Here is a 14553-nt window from a genome sequence, read left to right as displayed (position 1 = left end):
CAAACAATAATTACTTAAGTATAGATAATTACTAAAGTATAGATAATCAACATTTCTACTTAAGTAATGTCATAAAATATATGTTCTTCCTAATTTGACACCTCTGGATGCTTCCAAATGTAACTCATCTGTGCAGTAAACACGAACACACATACAGTGATACTGTGAGCACATGTGCCTGGAGCACTAAGGTGAGCACTAAGGGTTAAGAGTCACGCTCAAGGGCTCAACTGTGGCCACTTGTAAAACCCTGGTATCAAACCCACAACACTGTCATCAATAACCTGCTGCTCTATTCACCAGGTTTTGCATATTCCAGCTGAAAGGTCCAAGGTCAGGCATGCAACAGTACTTCTGGAGCAGAGAGGGTTAAGGGCATTGCCCAAGGACCTAACTGTAATGGTTAAGTAGTAGAAATAAACCTGAATATATTTGAACCCACAACTTGCTGTTGATGACCCAGGTCTATAACCACTAAGCCACAACCTTTAATCACTTTATTTCACCAAGTATGTTACACATATAAAGAATTTGGCTTGTTGAGAGCAATACATGTATGACATGTAACAGTTACACAAACTATTGACAAACATTATACTACAAAAGAATGTACAATAACCCTTTCAGACATTAATTAACTCCAGTGATGGAGCAAAATGTAAAAAATATTTTTTTTATCTAAAATGCATAGAAAAAATACCTATTGTAATATCTATATAGCAAAAAAATTCAATTAACTAAATAATTCAAATATGTCTTTTTTATTTTCATTGCATTTAAAACCTGAGTGTAATATTTTATAATTGATATCAATCTTTTTATTTCATAAACCATTACAAAACTTTAATAAAACATGATTAAAATGTGTTCTAAATCACATTAAATTAGTAATAATTTAGCTAGCTCTCAAATAGTGTTATGTGCAACAAAACATTTAAAAATATAAAGAAAATACATGATGTCCATTGTAATGGATGCCGTTTCTGAAAGAGATAAACAACAATTATAATAAGAATAGTATATCCTCCTGAGACCCAGACTTTGTGTGCACTTTTTCTTTCTCCTAGATATTTAAGATTAGTACGACCTAAAACTAGTATAAAAACTAAACTGTTTTTGCAAAAAACAACTTCTTGTACAAAAACACCGTGCTCATATTGGGACAGCAGTTTGTTTTAACATATAACATTTATCCTTGACATTTGGGATCAGTAGGACGCAATTTGTCCAAAAACTGAATTTTAGCTTTCTACACTAAGTAAATAAATTAGTTTTAAACATTAGATTCAATGCAAAATTTTACCAAGCCTATGTTTCTGTCTGGACTGGCTGTAGAAACTTTTGACTGGGATTCTCATCAGCTTGTTTTTTTATTACATTACATTACATTTGGCAGACGCTTTTGTCCAAAGCAATAGTCAAGGACAAAAGAAATAGAAATTAAGATAAACCATTTTTAGATAGGGCTTAAAGGAGGTCGAAGGGAAATAAAGGGATAGAGAAGTGAAGGAGGGGAAGAAGGAAATTAGGTTAGAAGTAGTTAGTTAGTTAGTTAGAGGTGTTAAGAGAGTAAGTGCTCTTTGAAGAGCTCTGTCTTCAGGAGTTTATTAAAGATAGTGAGAGATTCTCCTGATCTGGTAGTAGAAGGTAGTTAGTTAGAGGTGTTAGGAGAGTAAGTGCTCTTTGAAGAGCTCCGTCTTCAGGAGTTTATTAAAGATAGTGAGAGATTCTCCTGATCTGGTAGTGGAAGGTAGTTAGTTAGAGGTGTTAGGAGAGTAAGTGCTCTTTGAAGAGCTCTGTCTTCAGGAGTTTATTAAAGATAGTGAGAGATTCTCCTGATCTGGTAGTGGAAGGTAGTTAGTTAGAGGTGTTAGGAGAGTAAGTGCTCTTTGAAGAGCTCTGTCTTCAGAGTTTATTAAAGATAGTGAGAGATTCTCCTGACCTGGTAATCTTTATAATCAATTCAGTGTAATATCATGTGACCACTAGATGGTACGGATAGTGTCTCCATATAAGGCCAATGGGTCAATGCTTAAAAAAATTTAAAAGTATCATGGTGCACAGAAGCAGAAATGTAATGTCCCCATACGAGGACACAGGGTCTCAAGAGGATATAGAATAGTTAAAAGTACTAAGTACTAAAGGAATAAAGAGCACTAAAAAGCAATAGAAGCTAAGAGATAGATAAAATAAAATAAAATAAAATAAAAAATCAGAACTGTACACACATGAATATTATTGTATCCAAAAAATTCATGAGGTTTATGTTAAATATTGCTTAAAGAAAGTTACAGATGATGTTAACATTACAGAAGAACATTACAGAACTGTACAGCTGTGCAAGTAAGCAAAGTGCAATGCATTGTGTCAATCCATTTAAAAAGCATTTAAAATTCCTTTTCTTTCCTTCTTTCTTGCTCACAGCAGGGCAGTAAGTAGAGTTAACCGAACGTCCTGCAGATAAAGGCTCTGTTATGTTCTCAGAAAGAGCACAGTGCCGAGTTCCACTCTGCCCAAATGGCCGATGGCAGGCTTTTTCAGTGAGGTTGCGGTGTTTGTGTCCACTTTGCCCTGATAACACCCACTCAGTCCACTCCGTTGGCCCCGTGCCAGCTGATAACGCAGTCACATACCATCCACATTAATGATTGGTCAGATCCAGGGCCTCAACCTGAAACCCAGAACAGGTAGAGCGGCCGAGCTGGAGCTCCACCCAGCATGAACAACACATTCCTGCACTGCTGTGGTACTCACACTCACACACACTCATTTACTTAATCACTCACACACACACACACACACACGTAACACTCATATTTTTTTGTTTTACTTCTCTGTATACAGGGCTGTCACTGTTTTGACACATAAATATCTTGTATTATTGTTTTTTTTTTTATCTTTATGGGTCACAAATTTAGGAAGCCCTATCCAGATGGGATTAGTTTCTCAGGGGGTCCTGGGGTAATTTTCTCCTTTATGGGGGTCCTCTGTGATTTTATTCCCGTCCAGAACGACCATGTATGTGTTTTTCTCAGATGTCCTCATAAGACAATCACAGGCTGTATAACCTACTGTTTTTTGCTGAGCTCTGTGGTCCTCCAGTAATTTTAGTCCCGTCCAGACCCACATCTCTGAGTTTTGTCACCCCGGGTTTAATGACAGAGCTGTTAGTCCACTGCCACACACCGTAATACACTTTGACTGCACGTTTCCACGGAGATCCATGTAAACACAACAGCGAGTGGAAATGGAGAAGCTACTGAACACAGTTTTATCATTGAGTAGAAGTGTAAAAATATTTTTCATAGACATCCCCCTAAAAACTAACCCAGTCTGGATAGGGCTATAGACAACTTAAACATTTAAAAAAGTTATTTAAGGACCTACCATGGAATATCATAGAGAATTGTTTTTGGGATATATCGAGTATCACAGAATGACAGTATTGTGATATCATTATTGTGAGATGCCCTGTTATTCCCACCCCTAAAAGAAAATTATATTTTTTCTCATTTTTTACAATAATGATGAGTGTTGTTGTGTGTGACCATGATATGCCTATGCCTAGAGAGTCTATAAATTTAAACAAAACTGAAAAAAAAACTAAAGGTTTGAAAATCATTGTTTTTGTGACCAAAGAGCAAAAACGTTTACTAATATTATCACTAAAAGCTTATTTATACTCTCTTTTGTTTACAAAAATACATGTGTCCATTTTCAAAGCAAGCGTGAATGTCCACATACTTCTATTTGTCCTGTTATTTTATTTTATGTTATTTTCTTCTTGTTCATTTTCATAGTGTGAAAGGACCTTATGTGCAAGAGCTAAGGGGGACACAAGAGTAGTTTGGGGTGTAGAGTATTTTGGGGTGTAGAGTAGTTTGGGGTGGAGGGTAGTTTGGGGTGGAGGGCAGATAAGAGTAGAGTCTCCACTGGGTTAGCCACCCTTTGAAATAAAGAGATTACTGCAATTGTTGTGTGCTCTGTATAAGTTTAAATAAAGTTGCTTGGCAGGAAAATGTCCAAGCCTCATTACTCTGACCTTTGTGACGCTACAATAAGGCAATATTGTACAATGATGTGGTTGTGTTTTGCTTTAACTATTGGTTACAATGCCCCCACAACTTCCAATGGTATTGCTCTGTGCTTTAAGTATCCATTAGCTTTTAATAATGAACACAGTGTATGGACAAAAGGCTCTGTTCCTATCTATATATATACTTAACATTGAGCATAAACAAGCCATTAGACATCCTACTACAGTTTTTCTCCACCTAGTAAATTTTTGTTATTGTGATTTAAGCTGCTGAGGCTCTTTTCTCTTCTAGAACATATTAGGCTATATTAATTACACAGACCTTAGGGATGCCCCAAATGCCATAGGGCATTTCATACACTGCTGATTTTGGAACAAAAGTACACCAGAATGCTATAAGTGAATCTGAGGGACAATAAAATATAATAAAAAGGAATATACAGGCTCCTTAACATAGTTGATATCACTGTAACAGACTCAATATTTGCATTACATTCTTACAGCAACTTGAGAATAAGAAACTGTGGTTACTGAGTAGATTTAAGGAGATCTTATCAAAAGAATATTACTTTTGCAATGTTCTGCTTGTATGTATGTATGTGTGTGTGTGTGGGTGTGTGTGTGTGTGGGTGTGTGGCAGACCCAGAGGAAGTGCTGGTTAATCAGTAGCCTCGCTGCGAACCTGTGCTACAGGTGTGGGGGCCAAGGACGCCAGCTGATAAGAGGAGCCGCGGCCGAGAAGAGGGGGAAAGGCCACTAAACAGACGGACGACAGCAGGGCCAGCACCAATACAGGCACATATACAGCTTACTCGTAACTAAGAGACCAGAATGAGCTTTAGAAACACTTAATTTGAAGGATACTGTCACAGGGAGGTCATAACACATGCATATGTACTAAGAGTGGCGTAAGATGTTAATGTTATTATGAATAAAGGACATTGTAATTAAAGTATAAGTATAGGACCCTTGTACTACAGTTATTTAGTACATAAAGTTTTACACAACTTATCACATACACATCTACGCTAACACAGTGAGTAACTATGGTTACCTATTGTTAGTCTGAGTTAAATCAGTTAGCAAGGGTAGCATTAGCTGTTAGCTGTGATTAGCCTGAGGTAAACTTATTATCTGGGATTAGCCAGTATAAATAAACTAGTTTCATACATAAAATTGGCTGAGAATTTTTGTACCTGGCCCATGTTTCTGTCTGCACTGGCTGTAAAAACTTTTGACTGGGATTCTCACCATCTTGTTTTCAATCAACTGAGTGTAATGTTGTCATGTGACCACTAGATGGTGCATACAGTGTCACCTTATTAGAACAAAGGGTCAATGCTTAAAAAAATAAAGTATCATGGGGGAGAGAAGCAGAAATGTAATGTCCCCATATGAGGACACAGGGTCTCAAGAGGTTAAGATTTGTCACGCTTCCCTCTGTCTCCCAAACTGTCACACTTCCCTCTGTCTTCCAAGCTGATACGGACTCCATTTCCCAGAATGCCGCTGACACTCCTGATCATCATCACATGACACTGACTTGGTCTCAGTCACCTGACTATTGATTGTTTTCACCTGCTACTCTGTCTATTTGTACCTTCTCCTTTGTTCAGCTCCTTGCAAAGTTTTGACTAGCCACCTAGCATTACTAGCATTCCTGTCGCTCTTGTTTAATTGTTCGTGTATGACCGTTGCTATTCTATTTTTGACTTTTAATTTTTGCCTAGCCCTTGTTTGCTAAGTTGCATTGTTTGTTATGTACCTTGGCATTTATCCTAGTATTGTACTAAAAGCCTCTCTTCTTTTTTAAATCTGCATGTCTCTGACTTCTGTCCAGTCCTGACGAGATGGTAGTTATAAAGATACATTTCATTATTTGGTTTGTAACCGTTTACAATAAAGGGTCACAAATAACAGCATTTATAAATTTATAAATAGTAATAAACATTGTTAAATGCTTCAGTAATGTCTCAACTGACACTAGTTAAGACATTATTTAACAATACTACATTTTAATGCATAAGAATGTTGTAATGATTAATAATGTCTTAACTAGTGTCATTTAATATTTAGTTGAGACATTATGTTGTACAGTAAATCTTGTACATTAATGTACATTAAGTGCAAGGTGTTACAATGATTTAGCTTATGGTGTTACATAATTGTAAAAACTCTGGTCTGACCAACTAATAAGGATCCCAAAGGTAACAATGACAGGTACAATGTACTGAGACCAAGTTGGTGATTGATTTGATGGGCAAAAAACCATGACACAAATTAGCCTCACAGCTCCAGAGCATCACTAAATAAACTATCACTTTAACACCTGACTGGGCTCAGAATCATGTGGCCTAACAGAGAGTGGATTTGGAACGAGGACGTTGCACTAAATTCCGGATCGATATCTCTGCCTGCCTCTTCCCGTAGGTTGTCCGTGTTCGATCAGGCCAGGGTAATGAGTTACCAGCCCCGTCTGCCCCTGTTACCCCATCAGAGGGTTCTCGTAACCCCTTTTATCTCCCAGCCTTCACACGGGTGAACAAACTGTTCAGAAACTGTTCAGAAACACCCGCAACTGTTCTCTCCCACACACTCACTACGTATTTTGGATAGGTGTAGTGCTGTTGCTTGTACTTTGGGACCAAGTCCACATCCCAACATCGGTTGTGGCTGTGTTCTAATTACACACATACTTTACACACTTAGAAAAAAGGGTTCTTTATAGCACCAAAAAAGGGTTATTTGGCTCATAACAATAGTGGAACCCTTTTGAAACTAATTTCAAAGGGTTCTATATTAGTTCTATATAGATCCCTATATACAACTTTGGAAAGAATTAAGAGATCAGTTTCTCTGATTTTGCTATTTATAAGTTTATGTTTGAGTAAAATGAACATTGTTGTTTTATTCTATAAACTACAGACAAAATTTCTTCCAAATTCCAAATACAAATATTGTAATTTAGAGCAATTGTTTGCAGAAAAAAAAGAAATGGCTGAAATAACAAAAAAGATGCAGAGCTTTCTGACCTCAAATAATGCAGAGAAAAAAAGTTCATATTCATAAAGTTTTAAGAGTTCAGTAATCAATATTTGGTGGAATAACACTGTTTTTCAATCACAGTTTTCATGCATCGTGGCATATTCTCCTCCACCAGTCTTACACACTGCTTTTGGATAACTTTATGTCACTCTTGATGCAAGAATTCCAAATGTTCCGATTGGTTTAATGACTTGTGGTCATCCTTCTCTTAATTATATTCCAGAGGTACCTAAATCATTAATGTACCAGTATGTTTTGTGCTAACAAAAAACAAGTAATGTCACCGTTGTACCAGAATTACATCTGCTATTTTATAAAAAAAAAATTGTCAAGGCACCTTTTTCATTTCAGATTGTGGTGATAGTGTCCATCATCCATCGTAATCACACCAAAAAACGTCAGACTCTGAGTATATATCATTGGTAATTAAGTATACTCAATTTTACACCTTTTATCTGTAGTTTCTTACTTCAGATTTCAGTTATTAATTTTTAGTTTTTAATTGTGTGCTGATTATTTGGAACACACCCTGTGTTCCAAATTAGTTTGTGTGTGCAGCACACAGAGATACTGATGGAGTGATAAACTGTTGACAGTAAGTTTGGGGATTCCACCCTCTCTGGTGGAAAGGTGTAATTACAAGGATTACATCTGAGGAACAATGATGAGCTGGTTCCACTGGTTTCTTTAAGAGAGTGGATATACAGTTAGTTCTTGAAGCTGATGTGTTGGAAGCTTGGTACTGCCTAGAACAGGGGTCTCAAAGTGCTGAAACATTTAGGCAGATTTACATGACTCCTCACGGGTTAACAAATTAATCATAAATCTGATCCAAGATGTTTTATATTATACATTTTATCTTTTAATTTTACCTTACTTGCATTTTGGTCCAAATTGTTTTTTTTTCCATTTACTAAATGCTTTGTGTCAGGTAAAGCTGGCCACTGGCATGTGCTAACTCACTCAAAAACATTTTTAAAGGGGGCACTGAGTGGTCCAGCAGACTGCAGTACTGCCACAATGATCTGAGGTTAAAAAAAACAATGAGCAGAATAATTATGGTGTTTTTATGATAGTATGGTTTATAAATTATTAAATAAATTATTAAACATGGAACAAGCAAATGAGAGAGTATGGATGTTCAAGTAAATTTCTGGTGTATTACTATCTTGGCAACAGAAAACACAGGTGCTCCACTAACTGAAAACGTTAACATCAATAATAAACAGAATACAAAATAAAATAGAATTGCTTATCTAGTAAATGACCTGCTCGTTTCCTCGGCTTAGAAGTGATGGACACGTCCAGGTAGCTGCGCTGTTTAAATAGCAATACGATCAAAGTTAGAGCGCACCTGGCTCTTAAAGGAAATGGCAGGTGACTTGCTGATTGGTTTATTGCATATTCCACCCACAAAACACCCATGGTTAGTTAACAGAATTAGTACAAATTAGCAAAGATGCTGTGATGTTATTTTCACAATAAATCCAGCAGACATTGGTATTATTAGTAATGCTAGTTAGCGCTAGTTAAGGTCAGCTGTTAACATTTTAGCATTTACTGTAAAAGTGTAGCTCTACAGAAAGCAGGTCAGGCCACGGTCCAGCTGCACCCCTGTCCTTGACCATATACAATCTGGACTAAAAACAGAGACAACAACACGGCTCTGCAGCCTGGGGTCAGGGGTCAAACTCTACTCTCCTGTAACATTTGGATCAGTACACAAACACAATCAGCAATAACATTAAAACCCCTGCCAGCTGACGTCAACAACATTTGTTACGTGATTCAGTGTTTTAGGCAGCAGGCAAACATAAGGATCTGAGGCACTTTGACGGGAGGGATTTTGATGACTAGGTTACTGGGTAATTTTAATGATTTAAAGTGATTTTAAAAACATGTTTTTGCCCAAAATCTTTTTCGAACTGAATCAGTGTCTCAGGCATCAGGCTGTGTATTCATTACCATTTGGTGTAAACACTTTCTCTGAGGGAGCTTTTAGAGTTTCAGATGTCAGGATCCATTAAACTCTGTAAGTCTACAAAACTGATTAACTATTAAACATTTAAACAGGCTGAGAATTTAAGAAGTTCCAGGAATGTTCCCTCACTTTAGCATGTTTTTCCTGTCTGAGTGATGAAAGTGGATTGTAGTGGGTTGTTGGTTTAACCCGTATGTGTTGCAGATTATAGTTCCATTACTGCACTAAAAGTTTCCTTCATCCCTTCCTCCTAAATATTTATTAAAATGTATTTAATCATATATATTATATATAAGTTGGGCTGTCAATGTTAAAGCGTTATTTTTTAACACAATTATTTATGCAATTGAGCGTGATGTTTAAAAGCACAGTGGCTAAACTTCTCACTATATTTACTTTCTTGCTCCGGCGCCACAAAGCTCTGACCAATCAGAAGGAGACAATGTGCTCACGTGCTTTATTGATGAGTATTTTGGTGTGTTTAAGTTTATGCCTGTGTGAAAACAAACCAAACAAAGGGAGAAACTCTCCAAATAAACAAACTCATTAACTGATCCAGATCCAAAACACATTAAACACCCTTTCATACCCTTTCATACTCATACCCTTTCATAGTTAATTAATTTCTAAATCAGAAATCCTTACAACCAAGCTGAGATATTTACATTAAAGCTTAAAAAAACTTTCATCTCTCTAATTTCTCATGGATTCTTTATTCCAGCGCCCCACGATGGCTTTATCTCCCCTTAAACATTATATACAAGTATTCATAGTATTATAATTAACACCACTATTATAAACATAATTTCACCTTACATTTATTACATTCATTATTTTATTTTTATTTAAATATCCACTATAAAAAATTGCGTCTTAAGAAGAACAAGTGTGATTAATCACAGTTAATCACGGAATATTGTTGTGATTAATCTGATTACATTTGTTAATCGATTGACACACATTTTAACAAAAAGCTGTACATAGCTGTATAGTACTTAATTGTTTACTTTAGATGCCCTTTTAACTTAGTATAGACTACCCTATACCCTATACCCTACCTATATTAAACAACTCAAGCAATTAAATTGAAATGTACAATGTAAAGTCATCAAACCAAGCTGAACATTTGGAATTTTTGCATCAGGAGTGACATAAAGTTATCCAAAAGCAGTGTGTAAGACTGGTGGAGCAGAACATGCCACGATGCATGAAAAATGTGATAAAAAAAACAGGGTTATTCCACCAAATATTGATTCCTGAACTGTTAAAACTTTATGAATATGAACTTGTTTTCTTTGCATCATTTGAGGTCTGAAATCTCTGCATGTTTTTTGTTATTTTTAGGCATTTCTCGACATCACTTATATTCACAATTAAGAGTACTTGTGTTTATTTAATACTGTAATTTAGTCAATAACCCCTTAAACGTTTACTGACTGGAACATTGACAGATACCACATGATCAGACCTGCACAACAGTCAGGAGGGATTTTGGATCATTCCTCTTCCTCTTCAGTTCAGCAATATTCTTGTGATATCTGGTGTGAATCGCTCTCTTGAGGTCATGATGCCACAGCATCTCAACTGAGTTGAGGTCAGGACTCTTCAGAAGGCGTATTTTTTTCTGTTGAAGCCATTCGGTTGTTGATTTACTTCTATGTTTTGTGTCGTTGTTCTGTTGCATCATCCATCCTCTGTTGTGCTTCAGGTGTCGGACAGATGGTCTTAAGTTTTCCTAAAAAACGTTTTGGTAAACTTGGCAATTCCTTTTTTCCATTGATGACGGCAATCCGTCCAGGCCCTGAGGCAGCAAAGCAGCCCCAAACCATGATGCCCCCTCCACCATGTTTCACAGTTGGGATGAGGTTTTGATGATAGTGTGCTGTGCCTTCCAAACAACTTAATTTTGGTTTTATCTGTCCACAGTATATTTAGTCAGAACTGCAGTGGAACATCCAGGTGCTCTTTTACAAACTTCAAACGTGCAGCAATGTTTTTTTTTTTTTTTGGACAGCAGTGGCTGCTTCATGGTGTCCCCCATGAACTCCATTATTGTTTACTGTTTTTTCTTATTGTAGATTGGTCCACAAAAATGTTAGCATGTGCCAGAGATTTCTGTAACTTTCTGACACTTCAGGATACTTCCTCACCTCATTGATTATTCTGCACTGTGCTCTTGCAGTCATCTTTACAGGACTTTACCACACCTAGAGAGAGTAGCAACAGTGCTGAACTTTCTTCATTTGTAATGCGTCTGTCTTACCGTGGACACGTGAACATCAAGGCTTTTAGAGATACTTTTGTAACCCTTTCCAGCTTCATGCAAGTCAACAATTCTTGAACGTAGGTCTTCTGAGAGCTCTTTTGTGCAAGGCATTATTCACATCAAGCAATGCTTCTTAAGAACAGCAAACTCAGAACTGGTGTGTGTTTTTTACAGGGCAGGGCAGCTTTAACCAACACATTCATCACATCTCATCACATTCTGCTTTAATTAGCTCTTAGAAAAGTCATTAGCCGAGGGGTTCACATAATTTTTCCACCCTGCACTGTGAATTTTTACTTGTTGTGTTCAATAAAACTATGCAAACGTATATATATTTTTGTGTGGTATTAGTTTAAGCAGACTGTGTTTGTCTATTGTTGTGACTTAGATTATGATCAGAACACATTTAATGACCATTTTGTGCAGAAATACAAGTAACCCCGAAGGGTTCACATACTTTTTCTCGCAACTGTATATGTATGGCTTGTTGAGTCAAATAATGTTTCTTTCAGTGTATTCATTTTTCCATTGAACCAATCATAATAAAAACACTATTTTCGTTTCTATTTCACATCTGCTGCAGTAATGGAGTATGAAGGGTAGCAAAGGTGTGGAGTGTTTTGCAGGAAGCTGATACGAAGTGAGGCCGAGCCGTTCCTGTCAGCTGCTATATGTAGGTCAGTCAGGTGAATGTGTAAACTCAGGTCCACTCAAGAGCAGCAGTTTACACTAAACAGAAACTACAGAAAGGGTTAATCACCATAGAAACCACTCATACATCATATTCCGCCATGGATTTTCCCAACGTGTCGCAATCTTCTGTTTTCTGAGAGTGTCTTTGTTCGCTTTGTTCAGACGCTCTGTGCTGAAGTGACGGCGCCACCCTTTTCTGTGTTTGGCTCTTTTCCACCTTTTATGGCTCCAGGTGTGGCCTGATTACATCCGTGCTTAGAAGCTGCTATATGTTAGGAGTAGTTTGGTGAGAAATGTTATATTTACATTTTATTATTAGAAATATTAAATGTTAATTTCATTATTCTTACAATCACAATTATGAAAATATAATGACACCTGAACATAACAACAGTCTTGCTAACTGATCAGAGGAGAATCACCTCCATGTGAATCTTGGTTCACCCCAAGATTTCTTCTACCAGCTTTAGAACGTTTGTATTAGTTGTAAAAAGCTGCTATAGAACAAATTATTTGATTTGAGATCATTGTGGTATTTTTGTACTTTGCTCAGGTATTATTGGTATTTAATGCAAAAAAAAACAGATGCATAGAAGAATTTTCGTCACACAACACCCTGCATGTATCGCTCCACCATTTTAATCTGTCTAAGCATCAACTTTTTGGTCCAGTACAGTACCAGTCAAATGTTTAGACACACCTTCTTATACATTTTTTCTTATTTCTTTTTTTCTTTCTTTCTTTCTTTCTTTCTTTCTTTCTTTATTTATTTATTAACTAATTTTCTACATTGTAGATTAATATTAAAGACATGAAAGTGATAAGGAACACATATGGAATAGTGTGTTTGTCCTATAGCAGCAACTATTGTTCAGCACCTCCAGGAACTCCTTCCTTCAAGACGCTGAGAAACTATTCCAGGTGACTCTCCCTCATGAAGACACTGAGATTAAAATACCAAGAGTGTGCAGATCTGTCCTCAAAAATAAACGTGATACTTGGGTTAATCTAAAGTAAAACATATTTTGGTTTATTTATGCATGTGTTCCTGTATAGCTTTAATGTACCTGTATAGTCTTTGCTGATTGATATCATGTGGTTTAAGAAAAATGGGGTAAGTTGATTTTTGGATGCTATCTCTTTAAATAGGCCACAGTCACAAGACGAACCTGAGGAGAATGGAGGGTACTGAGCAGCTGATAGAGGCAACAATAGAATCTAAGCTGCCAATAGCAGCATAGGCTATATCAGTCAACATTTACACCAGCATGCAGTGTGTGTGTGTGTGAGTGTGTGAGTGTGTGTGTGTGTGTGTGTTGGGTGAACTTTCCATGCTCGTATCTGCCTGACCCAGTAGTGTGAGTGTTCTCCCGGTGGCAGAGTGATGGAGGTGGACAGTACCTGCTGCAGGTGATGTTTACCTGAGATAGAGCGGCGGTGGGTAAACAGTGGGCCGCGTTTGTTCTGCGTGAGCTTGGCCCGCCGCGTTTGAAGCCGCTCTGCGCCGCTGTGCTGCTGCAGATTATTTGCCTATAAAGGGTGTTTTAGAGGGTTCTTTCATCTGTCAGGAAATTGCATCAGGTTAGTGAGGAGGGTAAAGGTAAGCAGGTTTAAATCTGCTTATTATGTTTGTGTGTGTGTGTGTGTGTGTTTGTGTGTGTGTGTGTGTGTGTGTGTGTGTGTGTGTGTGTGTGTGTGTGTGTGTGTGTGTGTGTGTGTGTGTGTGTGTGTGTGTGTGTGTGTTTGTGTGGACATGAACAGGTAGGAAACAGATGAGGTGTGTTTATGGTTTGTGTAGATAAAATTAGAAATCTGTGAATCCACACAGAACTATTACAACCACAGCAACATTAACCAATTAATAATCAATACTACCACTGCTAGTATCTCTGACAAGATATGGATTGTTATGATTAGTAGTAACAGTAGTGAAAGTATTAATTATTACATTACTATTAAAATATGTCCATATCACACAAAGTAACGCAATAGTTACTTTTACTGGGAACAAATTACTTTAATAGTGGAGTAACTAATTTAGTAACTCAGTTACTTTTTTGGAGAAGTACTTTTTTTGGAGTATAACTAATTACTTTTTCAAAGTAACGTGCCCAACACTGATTATAATGTTATAATGAATATAATTATCATGTAAAACTACCCATAAACACCAATTATAACAAACATAAGATGACACCGCTTAACAAAACTACTGCTAAAAGTGCTTTGTTCAGTGGCTGTTTGAAAGGCAGGTGTGGAAAAATCTAAAGTCAACCATCTTCACAATATGGGACGCTCACATTCTAGAAGGGGCGTGGCTAAAATTGAAAACATAAATGCATGGAATAAATGCAAGTTTAAGAATTTAAAATATTTTTTAAATTTTGTCTTTATCCATTATAGGAGCCCTTACAGGGCACTTTCTCTGATGGAAAGGGCACGGACCATTTGGGATATTAAGACAAAATATTACATTTTCCCCCCACAAGGCATTTTGCCATTTTTGTCACTCAAGAGGGCATTTTAGAGTCC

This window comes from Astyanax mexicanus, chromosome 9 (genome assembly GCF_023375975.1).
Source record: "Astyanax mexicanus isolate ESR-SI-001 chromosome 9, AstMex3_surface, whole genome shotgun sequence".
NCBI lineage: Eukaryota > Metazoa > Chordata > Actinopteri > Characiformes > Acestrorhamphidae > Astyanax > Astyanax mexicanus.
The sequence above is the reverse complement of the archived record's forward strand: the minus strand, read 5'-3'. Positions refer to the sequence as shown.